This window comes from Grus americana, chromosome 3 (genome assembly GCF_028858705.1).
Source record: "Grus americana isolate bGruAme1 chromosome 3, bGruAme1.mat, whole genome shotgun sequence".
NCBI classification, from domain to species: domain Eukaryota; kingdom Metazoa; phylum Chordata; class Aves; order Gruiformes; family Gruidae; genus Grus; species Grus americana.
Window position 1 is genome coordinate 597,289 of NC_072854.1, and position 20,239 is coordinate 617,527.

At 48.7% G+C, this 20,239-nt stretch overlaps 1 protein-coding gene across 16 annotated transcripts in view; it reads right to left on the bottom strand.

Moving 5' to 3' along the window:
* Window positions 1-20,239, bottom strand: part of DTNB (dystrobrevin beta) — a 204,876-nt gene that overhangs the window by 33,855 nt on the left and 150,782 nt on the right. The gene's annotated exons all lie outside the window — the stretch shown is intronic.

The window sequence follows — 20,239 nt, forward strand, 5'->3', positions numbered from 1 at the left end:
ATTATTATATAATATACAGAATGGATAATATACATCATATAATATAATATAACAGAATGGACTTTTACTGGATTCAAAATCTGAATTAACCAGGTGAAATGTCCTATGATGAAAAGGACGTCAGACTAGCCAGTCAAATGGTCACTCGCTTTCGGGAGTCCGTGACCTGCTCAGACTACTGTCCAAGACAGACATTTGGGCAAGAAACTCAAGTGACACGTGGGAGCCTATAAGGGTCCATGCCAGCCTGAGCAGAAAGCCAGGAGGTAAGACCATCAACCCTTCCCTAAGGAGCACTGATACACAGCACAGCCAGAGCGAAACACTCCAGCCATGCAGGTGGTCACCCATCTTGGACAGCACGGGCTTGGGAAGGGGAGAGCAAACTCCGGTCTCATGCATTTTCTATGTCACGTATTGCCTACAATCTGATCCTTCGGAGCAGGTGTAGTGCATTAGCCTAAGAGCACCATGAAATCCATACGTGCAACACAATTTTGACATTTCTGAATACTTGAGAACCTTTGCTATGCAAATGTAAATGTCTTCTGAACATAAACGCACTCACTGAAACGTGAAGTTCCTGGCCTTGGGGAGGTTTTTGAACAAAAAAAAATGTTTTCTACATTTAGACAACACAAACTTGGAGGACTGTATAAAAAAACAGTGGGAGGGGAACAGTAGTCTTCCCAAGGAATTGAAATGTTTCACTCACTTAAAAAAGGCTTCTTTGACGATAAAACACCTGCTTCATGGAAAAGATCAATGATAAAAATGCATTAACCGGATACTGTTTCTTTCAAAAGAGGAAACGGTTTCTTACAGCACCATGCAATTACTGAAAAATCTGATTTCTCTGAGCCTGCAACTCCTGTGTTATTCCATAAAGCCATCCAGAATGGAGACTTCTCAAGTCAACGCTCTTCTTTTCGACCAAATAAACACCTGCATTTGCTTCATGGTTTGTTTCAGACTTTATCTGACCTGTCCTGACAAGAGCGTGAGATGCTCCGTATTTAAGAGCAATACGTCTCTCCAGGAAGACTTGTTCCTCTTGATGCATGCAAGGTGCCTCTTGATGCATGCAAGGTGCCCAACCATGAGAATGCTGCTCCTCCCGGGCTATTTCTTGCACTGCACTTATTTTATATGTTACTCATTACAGAGTAAGGCTATGTTGAGTCAACGAATGAATTTGCCATAGGGGAAGAAGCCCAAAGCTGGGCTCCCAGCCTCCCTGACACATTGCCCCTGCCCATCCTCGCTGCAGAAGGTGCAAGCCGAGCACCATGGATGAGGAGCCAGCAGCGTGCCTTCACAGCAAAGGCCAGCCACCTCCCGAGGTGTGCTAGCAGTCGGCAGAGCCAGAGAAGGGAGCCGTCCTCCCCTCTCTGCACGCCTGGTGGGAACAACCTGATCTAGCTGGACCTGCTCTGGGCAGGAGGCTGGACCGGGGACCTCCAGAGATCCCTCCCACCTCCAGGAGAATCATCCAGAGGAGATCTTCAGAGCCAGCTCATGAGTGAGGAGGAAGGACCATGAGCAATTTGCAGCAGGCATTGCCACTTGCCAGGAGGACTGTGTAAGTGCTACAAGTCACGGGGTGTAGACGCTCGTAAAGGGACCCACAGTGGCCATCGGGTGAAGGAGGAGAACGGTAATTCTGGTTCCAAATTGAGCCCTTGAGACTTTACTGACGTATGCAGAGGAAAAAAGGTATAGAGTCGTCCCAGGGGAAGACTGATGTGGAGTGGTGATGGAAACAATTACTAACCGCATCTGAGAATTAATCATTAATTAATGATACGGCTTCGGATGCTGAAAAAGGAGAAAACACTGGATGGATTTGCAAGGTTGTTCATCTGTTGTTTAAATCTGTGGCTCTCATGTCAGAGAGGGAGTGTAAAAGCAAGGACCTTAAAACACATGGCTCAAGGTTTGAGTTTGTTGGCAACAAGGAGAGGAAGCTACTGAAGACAGAATGTGGGCGAGGACAGAAAACTCGGGAAAATATTTAAATTCTTCACGGCTTCCATCATTTCCTGGAACACTCTCCCAATATTTTATGCGGTCCTCAAGGACACTGGAGACTGTGCTTGGGAAGTTCTGTGTTGGTGATGAACACTGCCAAGGCAGGTGTTGCCGTAGGTTAACCTGCTGCCAAAACAGCGCAGTCCTGTGCGGTGCCATGGAAATGGCTGAAAGAGGCAGGATTCAGTTAGAAATACGGGCTGGAGCCACACATACGTGTCCCAGAGCTGGCCCTGGAACAGAGGCACGCGGGCCAGCACGAGCATGGAGCACGCGAAGGCTGTGCAATACGCTGCTCGCAGGGCAGGGACTCGGAGCTGCCTGGAACGTGAAAAAAAATAATGCGTTATTCACGAGAGAGATGAGCACTCGGTCTGCAACCAACAGTGCTGACAAACTGCAGAGAGTCTCCAGGAGCTGAACTGGGAAGGTTACCATGCCTGTTAGGGCTCAAAGAGTCAAGACATAAAAGAATGGAAACAGTCCTCAAATCTTACCTTTTTGGGCTTTACGTAAAGCTTTATGCGATCAAAACCGCAAGGAGTTAACGTTGGTGGAGCACCCACTGAGTCTCCCTGCTGCTTCACGTAACTGAAGCACAGTCATCGATACCAGGGTCTGGAGATGACTTCCACAGAGTCTGCGAATGGTGACTGAGAAAAACACCGTGCTGCTTTGGTGTTCCCAAGAACTGCGCACAAAGTTTTTGCTTTTTCATCCACTCTTCCTTTGAGAAACTTTTATGTGCCAAAAATCAAAAGAGAGATGAAAACTACTCGTCAATGGACTAAGAATAGAAACTATGCGGAGAGCTGGGGGCGGCAGGACTTTTTGTGAAGTCTAGTTTTGCTTAGTGGGGCATGAGGTCATGCTGAAGTCAACAGTGGGAGGGACAGCATCTTCCAGAAAGTGATTCAGAGCAGGAGGCTGGTTTAGCCTCTGACTTGCTCTTTGGAGGACCACTGACTGCAGAGAGAGTCACAGAACCACAGAATCCCCAATGGGTTTGGGTGGGCAGGGACCTCCCAGCCCACCCAGTGCCACCCCTGCCATGGGCAGGGACACCCTCCACTAGCCCAGCTTGCCCAAAGCCCCATCCAACCTGGCCTTGAACACTGCCAGGGAGCCAGGGGCAGCCCCAGCTTCTCTGGGCAACCTGTGCCAGGGCCTCAGCACCCTCACAGGGAAGGATTTCTGCCTCACATCCCATCTCCATCTCCCCTTCTGCAGCTTCAGGCCATGCCCCTTGGCCTGTCACTCCCTGCCCTTGGCACCAGCCCCTCTCCAGCTTTCCTGGAGCCCCTGCAGGGACTGGAAGGGGCTCTAAGGTCTCCCCGCAGCCTTCTCTTCTCCAGGCTGAACCAGCCCAACTCTCTCAGCCTGAGGTCTCCAGAGCAGAGGTGCTCCAGCCCTCGCCTCATCTCCGTGGCCTCCTCTGGCCTGGCTCCAACAGCTCCATGTCCTTCTTGTGCTGGGGACCCCCGAGCTGGACGCAGCACTGCAGGGGGGTCTCAGCAGAGCGGAGCAGAGGGGCAGAATCCCCTCCCTCGACCTGCTGCTCACGCTGCTGGACACGCAGCCCAGGACACGGGTGGCTTTCTGGGCTGCCAGCGCACATTGATGGGTCATGTCCAGTTTTTCATCCACCAAGAGTGTCATGAACACCAGCTTCACCAGCTAAACTTAGTGGCTGGTAATATAGCTCGTGTTCTTTGAGAAGCACTGGCATTGTTACTGTGAGAAATGTGGAAGTTCCCAATTTCCACAGTCTCTGGTGGGTTCAGCATCTCTGCTGAGCTGTGTCTGAAGTTGCATGCTGAACTTCCTCTGCACCTTCTCACCCTGAGCTTCTCCCAGTCTAAAGACCTAAATCCTCAGAGAGTCACGCTCCGGGTCCAATTTTCAGTTGTGAAAATGGGTGTAGATGGCAAAATATCATTCCCCTCTTCCAATTAAAATGCACCAGTCCTGCTCACAGTGCTCTTATCCCTGGTAATGAGAATACAGTGAGGACCAACCTGCATTTCTCCCAGATGTGGACAGGAACGGGCTGCACTGAGACCAAGCTACAAACCTTACCTGAGAGAATAAAGGGCCAAGAAATTGCCATGTGCTGAGTATCATTCCTAAGCTCCTTGTCCTGCAACGCCTTGGATGGTCCAACCACCCGGGAACACCCCGCAGAGACCCCAGGTGATGCCCCACGGTCCAGCACAAGGACTCGCTCGGAAGGCACGTGAGCAGGACCGTGAATTGCTCCGTGCAAGGAGCTCGGCAGGGAGAGGTGCGACGGCCGAGGGCACTGAGCTCTCTTCCAGGCTCTTTTTATTCTGTCGCGTTCCTAGAGAAGGATTTGTCCCTTTTCTCTCTGCTGTCCATTTCCTAACACTCCTCCTGAAAGATGTGGAGCTGACGTGCCACAAAAACATAAGGAAAAAACCTCTCTGGCCATGAACTCTCTCGGAAAACATTACTTTTATGAAGATAGTGACCGTCACAAAAACTGAACTAGCGTAAGAGCCCAAGCGTTGGGTGCTGTGCGGCACCACTGGAGCCAACACCATCGGTCTCACTCTTCGAGCGAGACGCTGCTCAAGTCTTTGCCTTCTCCTTCCAAACGAGGTGAGTTTGCTAAATGCTGGCGATGTCTACATACAGCTGGTACACACAGCCGAAGCTCGAAGAAGAAAGATTGCGAGGAAGAAGTATCTGACCACAGACTAGCGTCTTAACAAGGGTACGGAAATGCATATTTTACTCTCAATAAACTTAAATCTAACCACTGAATAATAAAATACGCACACAGTTTGGTTCCTGTAGCTGAACGTTTTCTCTGAATAGCTGTAAAGTGGTTAAAATAGATTAAAAGATAAAGCGTTTGATGAGAAGGATACAATCCAACGAGGACCAGAGTTTCAGGAAAGCACATCTCATTGCTAACGCAACATTAAGAGTTTCTGTAGGAACTGATCAAAGTACAGTTTTTAAACCCATTTCAGGAAGACTGTGATTACGAATAAATATTTATTTTGGGACTGAGAAAAATTGCTGTGCCTTGATGAAATTTGTAGTTCTTTGGATAAATATATCTGTGCTTGATGCAGAAAGTGGAAGGCTTGCAGTGCCCCTAACTAGTCATTTCCACACTCTTTGAAGCCACGGTCTTATAAATTTTCATAGGTAAGTAGCAGCTGGTTACTTAGCAACTTTCACTACTTTTCTGAAGTGCGCTACCTATAAAATTCTCAAGGATTTGTCATCCTTTTTTAACATGCTTGGCTCTTAAAAGAAGCAATAAGAAATGCAGATGGGTTGTCTGTAAGGCGCAAGGATGCTGCAAATACTTCACAAATGAATAACCTCATCCATTTGAGTAATCAAATGATCTGTGTGTGGAGTTACTCCCCGGTGTATGCCTCCACAGGCAATGGCCTACACAACGAGCAGAAAAGCGTACGCAGATGACAGAGGAAAGAGCCAGCAAAGCCGCCTCGTCCCGCTGCGCCCGCGGCACGAACCTCATTCCTCCTCCTCCTCCTCCCCTGCCCGGCAGTACTGGTGATGATGCTTGGAGGCTTGGCAAGCGCGGCCACGCGGGCAGCATCCGCAGCGAAGGAGAGAGGACGGTGACTTACCTGCCGAAAGTGCCGGTTTGAGGCCGGCTCTCGGGGCGGGTGTTTAGGCACCGCTCCTGAACGAGATGGGACCAATCTTCTCCCGGCATGGGGCAGGTGCCCGCGTTTGCTGTGGGCTTAGACAGTGAGCAACGGGAAGGACGCTCATGGGATTCATGCTGCTCACAGGATTCACGCTGCTCACAGGATTCACGCTGGTTCAACAGCCCCTGCGAGGGCAGGAGAAGCACCGGCTCCTTTCTTCTGAGCGCGTGGTAGAGCGAATCCCATGAGCATGCTTCCTTGGACCGACAAAAAGCAAACAGGACTTACACCCTTAGTCCGAGGTGGAAGATCTACGAGATCTAAGAGAAATCTGAGGAAGCAGAATCCTCTCTAGATGGACGGGAGAAGCATCAGCTGCCACGTGAGTTTGAGATGGAAGAACTGCTCTCCCCAAGGTTGCTGAGACCCAAACCAAGGATCGCACGTTAGCAAAAGGCAGTAGGTCGCCTTACAGCTGTTGGAGGCATGTTTTTAAAAGCAAGCTCCTCATGTCCTGGCAGAGCTCCTTTGATCTTTGGAAGGAGTGGCTCGCGAGCTAATTAATAACACACAGACACGGAGTACGATGCGTCACGAGAGCCTCTGATGTGATGCTGTGGTCTTTCAGTGAGCTGCAAATAGCCACAAAAGGAAGGGAGATAATCTGGCAGGCTTAGTCCTGTCACTACAGGAGAGCGAGGCCCAGGGAACGTACGGCTTCTCTCCTCCCTCTCCGGACCTTGCTTTCCGATGGAAACCCGTGCGTGCTGATGTACCACCTTGCGTCCCGTGCGCAGAACACAGGTTGATGACTGGGGTCAAACCTAAGTGTTGTGCTTCCGATAGGAAATTTCTTGCTGATTGAGAGCAGACAAGTCCCTGCAGGTTTTGCTCCCTATGACGACAATACGAGCCGTTCTGCAAGTTTTCCAGGAGCATACATAGGAAAGTGAGAATGAGGCATACTCTGGGCATATCGCGCCCGAGCTGGAGGACAGTAAGACAAAAAGCAAGCACTACCATCCTGAACCTGAGACAGAGGCACCTTTTTTGCATCTTCTTGGGTCAAGCACCAGGACGAAAGCTTTCCTTCGTCTTTGAATGAAAAAACCACTGGGAATAAAAACTGTAGTTAGCGCCTGTGTACAGCAACAAGCAGATGCTGTTTTGTAACAGCTTCAAGGAAGAGGCACCACTTGAGAGAAGCAGCATCCTGAGAAGCACAGACTGGCGCACACACGGACACGGGAGGCAGAGGCAATGGGTTCTGCCCTTGGTGCCTGCTGCCGTGGGCAGAGCAGTGAAGTTTCTTAGATTTCATGCTCCCTCATTCTCAGACGGCTCACAAAACCAGCATCAAATCTGCGGGGCTGTCAGCTGAGCAGCATGCACCGTTGCGGATGACACAGACTGATGATCTCTGCTGTATTTTGGGTTCTTCCCTGTGGGCAGAGCAGCAGTTGCCTGCGACGCTGCGCGAGCAACTGCTGCCTTGGCTGAACCGATGGCCTGTGGGGTTTGCAGCAGGGAGCCGAGACGGCAGGCAGGCAGCGCACGGCACGTGGCAGCACACACAGTCCACCCGATAAATACCAGCTCCTTAAAGATCTAGACCTTTTCCCTCACTCCCTTTTCTAGGGAAATCCAACGCTTGCGGCCTTGACGTTCTACATCATCATTCCGTGCTGCTCTTGGTCTCAGAAACGTCTCCTGCTGTCTGACCCAGCTGCCTTCGTAGCTCCCCTGCGTCTCTCGTTACCACCTCAGAGTTATAAGAGGAAGAGAATCACCCTGCTCCGGTTTAAATAAAAGCTGGGCTTGGCTGTTGTGGTCTGGCACCTTGCGGATGGGACGCAGAAGAACTTGGGCCTTTGTCGTCACCAGCCTTTTAAAGGTGCCCTTCAGCAAACGGGTTCTGCGACACGCAGGGAGCGAGAATGGGGGTGGGATAAGATACACCAGTCCTGGCAGATGGGCTTAGCTGTCATCTCCAACCATTTGAACATGGGTGGCTTGAAGGCCAGTACAGCAGCATGGCTGAACATCATCCACATTATCGAATCTCTTAAGAGGTTTCACTGATGATGACCAGGGCCACCATCAATAGAGTCTCTAAAACTCGAAAGTTCTTCTAATAATCTTCAGTCACCTGCTGTTTTTTAGGGTAGTACAGAGCTGGGAAAGACTTTCTAGACATCAAGCCTGATCTCTTATCATGTAGAACCACGCCAAGGAATTGTGCTATAAACCTATCAAGACTTTGGCGATGGCTTCCCTGGCAGGGAGGCTGGACACGATGGAGCTCAGAGCTCCTGCCTGTTTCCTCCTGATGGCCTTTGCCTCCTGTGGTCAAAGGAGATGATGATCCCACGAGGCATTGCCTAATGTCACTGGTGACGTGTTGTCTGTGACCATTCTTGACAATGAAAGTAAGACTTTGGATCTGAAACTGATGGTGAAAATTCTTGATATCCTTGATATCGAGATGACGAACTTCTTGATCTCAGCCAGTATCGGCAGTGGGAGATTCGGGGACCAGAGGACTCCAGACTCCGACACTGAGGAAGAAGGATGTCTGAAGATACAGGCTGGGCTGGAGTGAACCTGGCTGTCAGCATCCAGCTCAGACAGGTCCAAGCCAACTACTGAGGCTGTACATCAGCGGGCGAGAGACACTGCAGAAATTTCCTTGAGAGAAATCATCGGAGCTAAGAATTTGGCAACTCGATCTCGCCAAGTGGGCAGCGCTGACCAAGGCTGCCACCACCGCGCCGACCACGCGGAGACAGGGCGTACCTGACCTCTGGATGCACAGCTCGACTTCTTTTACACACAGGAGCGTTCATAACGCTGCAACCCAACTGACAAGATTTACAACTCCTGGAATTCTGCATCTTATTTAATCTGATGAACTCATTAATGTTGTCAGAAACACAGGATTAAACTGCCAATGATCCGGAGAACTGAGGCTGCTCGAAGCAAACATGTGATGTTTTCCAATGAGTACAGACGACGGGGTTTGACTGCACCAAGGGCGCACTCCTGCTTTTATTTTTTTCAGTCCCAGGAGACTACTGGAATTCAGATCTTTCTCAAAGCAAGCACCCCCTCACCTCCACATGGTGAATTTATTTCAACAGAGAAAGGTTCAGAGAAAAGAAAATTAATTTTCACGTTAGCAGAGATCTTCCTAAACTACATTAGTTAAAATACCGAGATTTTCTATTTCGCTGCTGTTTTAATTCTTTGTGGATTTAAGCACATCTGCTTTAGGCTTGCAAAATTGTAGGGTTATTTACAGTAGTCAGACTAAATCACAAATACAATACAAGCATCTCTAAACCAAATTTGGATTACATGATGATTTTAGTAGTTAGAACAACTTTCATTTCACTTTGATAAATACAACCGCCAAGACGTTTCAGTCTGAAAGCATCATGAAAGGCTCAATCTACAGCTGGAACAGATATTTCATACAATCAGGCTCTTAGGTAAGACTATTTTGATCTAGCACGAAGGATAAATTGATTCCAGGTATGGGGTGGTTTTTTTTTTTTTTTATTTCTTTAGTACAGTGTAATATTTACACCGGTGTTTGACTATGTGAAGTATTCTGCTTTTTTGATAGTGAGGTTGTAAATATATGTTGTCGCATTGCAGTAGCCATCACTGTACAAGAGGAAGCTATCACGATAATGGCTAACATAACATCCAAGTAAGCAAATACTGAACCTCGTCTTTTCCATGGTCTTGAATTCATAATATTTCTTTAACGCTAAACAGCACTTCATCCATATTTTCTAGGTTTCTTTATCTTACTTCTAGCATGCTTCAAATCAGCTATAACTACACCCCCCCCCCCCAAAAAAAAAGTAAAGCAAAACACATAGCTGAAAGGTTTTACCCTTTCAAGGGCACCACAAATTGTCCCGTTTGGCCCCAAGCTCCACGGCCAGCAGGGAGGACACCCAGGCACCTTCCAGCCAACCTACGGACCTTCCAGCCAACCTATGGACCTTCCAGCCAACCTACAGACCTTCCAGCCAACCTATGGACCTTCCAGCCAACCTACAGACCTTCCAGCCAACCTATGGACAAGCCAGAGCAAGCTGTGCAAACATCTCCTCTTGGCTGCTTGACTTGGGACGCTTTTCAAGGATAACTGAGTCAACACCAACGTGACAACAGCAAGGTAGATGCCAAAATGCAAATCCTTTCTATAGGTGTTATGCGCTTGTCAAATCCAGGCTGGCTGGCACGTGGCTCACTGGGGCACATCATTAAATATGACTTCAGTGACACGAATGCCGGTTTGAGAGAGCACGTAGTGTCGACAATTACGGGGTTGTGTCTTCTCACAGCTCTTTCATTTGCTCCAAGCCGGAGTGCAAAAGTGTATTTGTGGGCTGGGGACATAAAGAACAAATTGGAGAGAGGCCAATAACCCAGAAGAAACTACCAACTTCAAAAAGATAAAAGTTTACAACACAGTTAGTAGAAGAGTGATTTATGCTCAAAGGGATTATTTTGTTGTATCAGACCATACCTAAACCCTTGTGCTGCATATAACATGCTTTAACAAGATGTTTCAGGACTCCCTTTGAAAAAGACAACCCTTATAAAGAGATGAGGTGGAAAAAGGGATAGCTTCTTACAAAGGAAAGGGCCAAAACGAGCAATAAAGTCTGTGTAACAGATGATGAAATGCGCCCCAAATTGCTGCCATCTGTTAGCAACCTTTGCCCAGTGAAATGAATTTCATGTGAGGTCAAGAAATCCCAAACTGCCATTTCCTCATTACTATTAACTAGGGCCAGGTGCCATATAAACCAACACTGGATCCAGATGTCCTTCATGTGGCTTTGATTACCCTTCTAGGCTTGGATAACGATAGGAGGGAAAGTATTACAGATGGACACACAGAAACACGTTTAATATTAATTTTTCTGCAATCGAATTACTGGGCATTAACAGCGTTATACACCTTCCACCCTTGCGAGTGTCTGCAGGTCAGCTATGTGGACGGTACGTACTCCTGCAAGGTGTAGAGCAGGCAGTCCTTCAGGGTGAAGTTACAGCATCTCCACTTGCAATGTGGGTTTCTGCCGTATTTATCGCGATTCTGTATGAGAAGCAATCCTTTCTACAAGTGACAGCCAAGATACAGGCAATAGCTCTCATCTGAATTTCATCAACATCTTGCTGGATAGTCTTGAATGTCTAAAAAAGCATCGGTTTTCCCTATCTCTGAAATGGACGCACTCCATTTAATATAGAAAGATGTGACAATGTATGGTTATGTAGCTTGGTTAAGATTAAAATGCCGTGGAAAAGCTAAGCATATCCCCTACTTATGGCATCAATCAGTTGTATTTGGGTGCCAACCCAGGGCTACAGCACAGTAGAAGGAATTAGTAATTGCAGAGAATTAAGCTTTATGCTGGATCGTGTCCTGAAGGAGCGTGCATGCACTGTCTGCACTTAGTTAAGCTTATTTACGTACTGGAGCAGGTCCTTGACTACAAAGTGAAGAAAACGTTGGTTTAGAAGAGTCACCACGGCTATGAAATTCAGCAGGGAAGCAATAAATATTTCACATCCTGGACTCTACAAGGATAATCATTTAACCAGTTAAAAGCCATGCTCAAAGAAAATACGGTAAAATAAATTATTCCAGAATTTTGTCTTCTAGCTTTCAGTCTTGCCAAACTCATCATCAGCATCACTTTTCTTAGGGACTAAACAAACATCAAGTAAAATTAGATCTTGCCAAAACAAATGCAAATCCTTGTAGTACATCGTCGCCAGTCATCCTAATGATATCTCCACAACGGAAACACAACATCTATAGGCTCATGAATATCTATCCCCAAATGTGGCAACAAATGCTTTGGTGGAAACATCTATGTGAAATGAAAAATACCACCGACACACCACAGCGAATTCTCATGAACAAGTGACAAAGGACAGAAACACCCACGTAGTGGGAAAATATCTTCAACCAGAAAAAAAACCCCAACCCCGCTCTGGCTTTGCACGTGAGATCTTTAATAGTGACTGATGAAATATTCCTGCAGGATAAGCCTAAGCACTGGTTCTGAATAATCACTGACTCCGGAGAGACATTGCTCCTCAGCCTTTATAACCTCCTTTCTCATCTGCCGTTACACAAACTATCCTTCTCTCTTCCTGCTCCGAAGGGGCACGTACCTTACCGCGTCCCTGCCGCTACGCCTTCCCGGCGCCACGGGTGCTCATGACCTGTCTTCTGCCAAGGGGCTTAAATGATCGACACAAAAAGATCAGTCTCGGGAACCGCATCCAGCCTCTTCCAGTTTGGATCGGTGTTTCTCAAAGATCCGATGCAAGGTCAATGAAGGTGTAGTTGCAAAAGCTTCGGGTTCCGTCTTTTTTCTAGGAACGCTGTTTTTAAGTAGGACGACTTCAGTGCTCTGATTCGTACCTTGGCCCCTCAAAAACTGCATGAACATAATTCCTGGAGCAGGGAATACTGGCAGAGGAAAAGGAATGTTTCAAGCTGGCTTTGCTGTCAAAGACAGCTTACTGTAAAGCTGAACCCTGGGCATTTGACAAATCTATCCGGGCATTTGAGAAATATTACTAAACTGCCAGGAAGGAAAATGTCTCACATCAGTGACTCGCAGAATAAAGCCGTTGTTAGTAGAGCCCAAACCGACAGCCCGTGCTCAGACACCTCTCAGACACTGTTCTGACTCTGCGGTCTCTGGGGCACCACCAGCTTCTTCATGTCAAAGATGCAGAGACCGCTCAGGTCTGGTGCTGGTCAGCACCGTCCCCATGCACCCCTACCCCCAAGGTAAGTTTAGGCTTGAAGGCACGACGCTCTTCCTGCCGCCGACTACTTTGGCACGACACGGAGACCCCGTCAACGGACGCTGCTGCATTCGCTCTGGTTGAGCCCAGCCTGGGCACCCCAAAAGTGGGTGCTGTGGGATGGTGCTTGCGATTCCAACGGGATTCTTCGTCCCAGCAGGTCAGACCCAGGCTAAGGCTGAGCAAAGCCGTAGTTTCTGCAGCAGTTCCCCCTGATCTCCACATTTATTTGCTGGGGCACACTGTGATGCCTGAGCTACGCCGCTGCTAAAGGACCCCGGGGAGCGCAGGAGCACCCCCAGACCCGCTGGAGCTACCCCGCAGCCGGCAGGACGGGCGCTGGGCCCGCGTTAGGGAGGCTGGCGCAGCACAGGGACACGGGGCTGCCTCCGCACCACCTCCCCATTGCAAGACCTGGGTTCTCCTGGCGCCCGGGGAACCCCGGGGTCACGGCGGAAATCAGGAAGAACCGGCTGTATTCACCCGTCCCGAAGAAATGTACGGATCAGGCGCTACGTTCCAGACGAAATCCAGCTCCCACACACACCTACACACGAGCTCTCTCAGAGCTGTGCCCCTCGCCCCCACGCCCCATGGCAGAGGCTCCTTTGGCACGGGACGGCCCTACGATTTCGGCAACGACCCAGGAGCCGGCAGGAACTGCAATCAAAGCGGTGTGTGAACCAGGGTCATTCCACCCGAGGGAAATGCATCTCGCCGCCCCCCGCCACCGCACGGCCGGCGAACAGCGGAGCTGCCACGGCCGGGGGCGCACGGCGTGCCTTCTCAAAGCGGGGACGGGGACGCTCCTCTCCTGTGGCCGCTGTGTTTCAAATGTATTAACATCAAAGTGGGACATCGGAAGGAGGGGGAGAACATTCTGAATATGGAAATAAGCTCTCGGGGCTCTTGGAGCGCCTCTGAGCATGTGGCACATGACCAAGCCTCGATTTTCCTTATAACCGCCCACGATAAATCTATAGGAGCTGCTGGGTGCAAGTACTGCGCGTGCTGGTGTAAACGCTACAGCAGCCTTTCATTTCTCATCCTCTTCTCACAAATAACGTGCATTAAAACAAACAAATATGCAAATAAACGGAAACCTCTAGAAGATAAAAATTGAGAAATTTTCATGCTGGGCGGCTTCTTGACAGAGGATCTGTCTAGAGAATAAACCCAAGCCCTTCAGCTGGCTGTGAAGTACCGTAGAACAAATAGGCATATTTTTACCCCGAGTCAAAAGCAAGTGTAGCCGCAATGCTTCTGCACAGAGCTTTGTTAAAAATGGTAGCGGCTTAAAAGTTGGAACTTGGCACACGTGTCCTTCTCAGCCAAGGCAGAACTTGGAAGACAAGAAACCGAACAAACTCCTGCCTGTTTCTAGCTGTGCAATCCAAAATGTGATTAAGTAGGGAGGAATGCGATTCAGGGAAGGCATGAATGGAGCGGGCGCTCTGCGGGGACGGGTCTGCGTTACGGCTGTTACCTCTTCATGGGACAGCGGGAGACAGGAAAAAAACCACACTTCTCCCTGACAACTTTCTCAACTGCTATTTTGGAAAATATCTCTGGTTACTACAATTCAGGATTAAAAACATCTACGTGCTCACTGCTGTTTTAGTCTGACAGCACTCACTCCCTCGTGCTGCTGGTGCGCCCTCGTCCCAAAACGGGACAGGACGCCTGGATCCGCTCTGGGCTGACAGCAGCAGCCCACCAGGTCCCCAGCAGAGCACCACGAGAGGCTCTCGCACCTCCTCCTCGCCCCCCCTGCCAGCACCAGGTTAATGCAAAGCCACCAGACCCGGCCGCTGCAGGGCTGCGTTTATTCGGGAAGGCTCCGGGCTCAGACTCCTGCAGCGTTTGGCCTCCGCCGTCCGCCGGACACGGCACTAGAACGAAAAGCAGCAACCCGCTTTGCTCTTTGGCTGACCGAGCTCTGCCCGCCGAGCGTGGCACAGATGGCAAGGGGTGGCCGGGAGGGCGGCATGAGCTGGGGACACTCGCTAACGCGCCGCTAGCGCGGGGAGAGGGATTTGCTTTCTCTTCAGATGGAAACCAGGTCTTCTGCAGACACCAGCTCCACACCTCAGTCGGCATTTCCCTGCACTCATCCCGTTGCGGTAGGACCACCACCACGTGACTCGGGGATTTGTCTCTTACCTGACGCTCGGCCACCGCAGGACGGTGTGATCCATCAGAGCAAACAGACTTCCAAGGAAGTAATCCTGATGCATATCCACGGCTACTCCCTGCCAAACCTTCCTCCCTGTATCCCAAAACGTCATCTGCTAGGGGCAGTGCTGCCAGCTAAAGAGCGGGGTAAGGTCGTCTTCACCTCCAACACCCGAGGTCAGCACAGACCCAGCTGAAATGTCTACTAACAGATAAGCTCCATAGGTACGGAGGGCTGGTTCCCTACACGACTCCAAATCTTTAACATCTAAATGGCTCTTTCAGGAGCCTTCCTAGGTTTGATTTCCTCCCGGAGGCCCAGGAACATGGCGCTCAGTGTGGAGGCACCAACTCAAAAGCTTATTCTAAAGCTATGTCTGTCCACATCAGGGAGTTGAACCATACGCAGGAGTGTTTCTGGCACTGGAACAAGATAATTTACAGTATCTAAGTGTTAGCGTGCTCTCTGTGTGACACACTTCAGCTAGCACATTCCCCAGCGGTTCCCAGGCACACCGTTCCCAATGCTGCATGCAGCCACCAGGTCTTGGAGGCTAAGAGAACCCGCTGCCACGGAGGCAGGCGTCTCCATCTCCGTTGCTCTCGGCATCAGAGAATTTTTCCGTGTGCATTTACTAGCACGGGCAGAGCCTACATGCCATAATACTTGTCTGCTTAACCAGAGAAGGCATTCAAGGCTGCTGGCATGGCGGGTAACCAGATTTGGTCCTTAAATTTATCCTGAATAGGCGGTTTTGTCTTATTCTACATTATGCTACTTGGGCTGTCCACTCCCACCCTCCAGGAGGTGGGCTTCCACTTCAGGGAAGTTTTTCAGTATAAACGAATGCCACCCAAGCAAGTTGGGTCATATCGGCTATAGAGCCGGCAGACACAACCCAGCAGCGCTGCGAGTTTGCTAATCACCAGCACAGACCAAAGGCATACCCTGCAGGTGAAGGAGGCCATGCAGCGTAAGGCGGCAGCTGACTTGCAGTGTTGAGGCGTTAGGAGGAATTCTTCATATTTTTGTTAAAATGCATCGGTACGCGATGGTGGGAGTCACCCAGACGTGCGTCAGTGATCCACTCTGACCTTTAGCTGATGCAAAGCTGGATGCAGGTCTGAACAGCACTCTCAGATTCGGATATCAACATGATGAGACTTCTTCGGGTGTTACAGGGCTCTTCAGGGTCAGGAGTTCCCCACCTGCAGGTTTCTACACCTCTGGGGAAGGGACGCAGGTATCACCCTGGCCTGTTGTCTGGGCTCAGCTTTGCTACAGCCATCGGTTAAGAAGGTTGACCTCATGAAGGTGTGTGCACTGCTGCCCTTGCACTTCTCAAGCTGACTGAAAGGCATCCTCTGCACACTCTGAATCATCTGAACGATGGAAGGACAACGGGAACTCCTGACTCCCTCTCTGCCGGGTTAAGGAGCCACCCTCCCACAATTTCCATGCCTTCACGAGGATTGTTGGGTGAGACCGTGTCCACTTGTGCTGACTGGTAACATAACCTCAAAATTCATGAGCCCAGTCTGCTCTGCTATGTCGTATGGTTCCCACCATCTTCTGAAAGGAAAAGATTTCCATTCCAGTGGTTAAACACTCCCATGTGAGCTCCTCTGCTGCGAAGCCATTTCTGTGCCTGTTTGGCATTAGAGAAGTTCTCTCGTGTTGCAGCACGAGTGCTTGATGCTCTTCTGGATTTGTTGTATGAATTGTACTACACGCCAAAGACATCGTACATGTGATGTACATCTTTGTGAATTCCTTTAACGTTCTTCTGAATATTGAACAGTACAGCTCCAATGGCTGTTCATTTGACTATAAACCAAAGAGGTTTTAATATTTAGCAGATTATTTAAGCCTCTCACCAGCTGTGACATGAAAATAAATTAGGATATGTGCTAGCAAAGATCTTTATTAGCTGGGGCACAACAATCTTAGCAGTCAGTTGTCACACCGTTTTCTGTAGGCACTTGGTGGTAACCTCAGCAGTCAAATAACTTTTTAGCCTCCCAGGAGCAGCAAAGAAAGACCCCTACTCAATGCTTACACATGCAATCACTCTGGCTGCAAATGCCTGGACAAACTGCCCCTCCGGGTTAAGTGTCTTGCTGCACCAGGTGGAATGCTGGCTCATGACGACAGTCAAGCCATTCAAAATGGCCACGTCAACCCCGGCACCTTCAGCCCCTGGAATACAGCGTGTGTTGTCTCAGTTACACGCAGAATGAACGAGATGGCTTTTTGTTCAGGAAGCCTTTTTTGCTGGCCAAGCGACTTGCTTGAACACAGCCAGAAAAGCCGATCCTCTTTGACCCATCCCTGTAAATCTTACTAGCCGCGTGGAGAAGGCAGAACGGGACCTGTGGCTTTAGCAGTGAAGGGAGCTCAGAAATTCCTAACGTGGATGCTGATGCTACTGCTACGATGTGCTGCCAGTCCTGACCAGTGACTGCTATTCTGCCCGTCACTCACTTTAACCCTTCTTGTAAACTCATGACGTCACCACATAATCAGTCCATCTCGTCAAGGGTTGAGATGATCGTCACTTTAGATCACTACGGCACTTGGGCATTCTCTTCCACAGGACCCAGATGGTGCTCCACATTTTCCCTCATACGTGGTCCTGCTGTTTCTGGCCTAGTCTGTAGACCTTTGTGAGGTACTAACCAGACTAGGCTCTTCTCCTCTACCTGCTTTTTCCAAGGTGCATACTTGTGGACCCAAGGATGGGGCTGGCTGAGCACACAGTAAACTGTACCCTCTTCTAGCTGCTGTAGGGTTTTATACACATGTAGAGGAAGATGCGAGTCTAGAGCCACCAAAACTGGTAGAGGTTCTAAAGAACAGTGGGATGTTTGATGATATTTTTAAAGTTCTTCAGTTGGCTGTGTTTCTTCAGCCCACACTCTCACAGACATTCGGCCCTTTATTCAAGTATTCCTGTTATTGGAGTACATGGATGACCATGAAGTCCTGAAGACATCTGGAAGCCAGTGTATGGTCCAATGAGTTCTTCTGGACTTCATGCTGCAGATATGCCGTTACCTCCCTTCCAGAACGGCGCCCAAACCAATACAGTGTGTGATGTGTAGGATTGTTATCAGCCACATCAGTCCAGATGGAGACCAGTTACCAGTGCTGTGCCTCAAGGTTTGATACAGGAGCCAGTTACTGTTTAACGTCTTCAGTAGTGGCCTAGATGACAGGACAGCATGCACCCTCAGCAAGTTCACAGACAACGCAAAACTGGGAGGAGTGGTTGATACACCAGATGGTTGTGCTGCCATTCAGAGGGACCTTGAAACGCTGGAGAAATGGGCAGACAGGGATCTCATCAAATTCAACACAGGGTGCAAAGTCCTGTTCCTGGGAAGGAATAACCCTGTGCATCAAGTGCACTCTGGGGGCTGACTGGCTGGAAAGCAGCTTGGCAGAAAAAGACCTTGGGGTCCCGCAGAGAAGCTGAACATGAACCAGCAATGTACCCTTCAACAGCATCCGGGGCTGTGTTGGAAAGAGTGTTGGCAGCAGGTCCAGGGAGGGGATCCTTCCTCAACTCAGCACTGGTAAGGCTGCACCTAGAGTGTTGGGTTCGGTTCTGGACAACCCAGTCCAAGAAAGATTTGGAGCAAGACTGGAGCAAGTCCAAGGAAGAGCCCAAAAAAGAAGATTAAGGAACCAGCGTACCTGCCGTACGAGGAGAGGCTGAAGGAGCTGGGACTGTTTAGCTTCAAGAAGAGAAGGCTCAGGAGGATCTTATCAATGCATACAACTCCCTAATGGAAGAAAGTAAAGAAAACAGAGCCAGACCCTTCGCAACGGTATCCAATGAAAGGCCCGGAGGCAAGGGAATAGAAATACAGGCACAAATGGAAATTTAGGAAATTCCATTTAAAAATAAAGAAAAAAACTCTCCTATGGTGAAGCACTAGAACCTGTTGCCCAGAGAGGTTGAGGAGTCTCCATCTTTGGAGATACTCAAAACACAATGGGACAAATTCCTGAGGAGCCTGCTCTTGTTGACCCTGCTTTGAGCATGGGGGGGGGTGGATGAGCTGATTTCCAGCGGTGCCTTTCCACCTCAGCTGTTTTGTGATTTCTGGTGCTTCTCAGGCAAGTGGAGCACTGTATCCTGGGATTTCAGCTTTTTCAGGCTGCACCTTTACAGTTTAGAGGAGAGCAATCTCAAGCTGCTTCAGTCCATGCAAATGTAAGGAAGTTTTAATTCCTACAGATCAGGTTGGTCAAAATCTGCCACCTTGAGTTTCAAATCCTTTTTGGCTCATTCATCATTGATTCCAACAGAATGGGACTGGGCAGCAAAATGATGTGTCCACATTATCTTAGCAGTCAATTTTGGCTCTCTCATCCTCCTACTAACATAGTGTTCCAGGGAAAGAAGGGAGGTAAAATCAGGCAAATTCTTCCTTTGATCTCCTATTCACCATTCTTCTCCATCCACAATCAAGACGAACATCAGAGTGCAGGAAAACCAAGCTAAAATAATGCTGCATTTCCACGCAGGTGATTATTCCTAGCAATGATGCTGGGTAAGAGAATGACATACGGTACAGCATTCCACTTGCACAGTTAGAAGTCAGAGGACAGGGACAGTGGAGGCTTGGTTGCTTTCCTTCCTCCAGGAAATTCCTTGACGATCGCTGCCACATGCTGCAATCTGGTCCCTTCACTACGCCAAGGAATTTCTGCAAGGTGCCTTAGCAAAGCCGGGGATAAATCTTCACCAGCAGCATCGGTTAAAGATGAACTGGGCTCCAACAGAAGATGCATACTTATCACCATCTTCTTTTTAAATCGACGACAGAACTTTAATAAAAGGCCATCCAGGAGCCACCAAAAGCCAATTTCAGCACATGCAGCACCAAAGCATTTTCAGCAATAGAAGTTATCCAGAAACATATATTATTTCCTTACAGAAAATAAGGCACCAGAATTTCCAATCCATGTATCCAATATCCAATTTAGGTGTCTGATAAACAACATGTAAAAAACCCCCAACAATGGGAAACACAGGATTAATCTTCATTAAAGCTTTGTCTATAAAGACAATCACGTTCGAAAACACTGAAAATTTGTTCTGTTGGAGAGAAGATATTGAACATCTGGCTATTTCTGAGAAAAGCAAAAGGGCTCCCTCTGGAGTGGATATTGAAATCAACACAGGAATCCGATTTTAATAGACGGGCAGAGAAAATGAAAATCAGTAACAAAGCAAATGCATTCTTGTCTCTTGTTAGTTTACTCATCCTCTTTACAATGAACGTACTGGGACTAATTCAAGGAGACTCTATCATGATTGAATGATATGGATCCATGCCCAGAATATTAAGTCATTAATTAGTTTTCATGCATGGACTTGTATGTGGCAAGGAGGCAAATGAAAGGATTCCTGAAGAGACAAGAAAGCTTTCTTAGCATGGAAAACACCCCAAAGAACCTCCAACAAAATAGATTATGAAGCCAGCTGAGAATCCACATGTTCAGC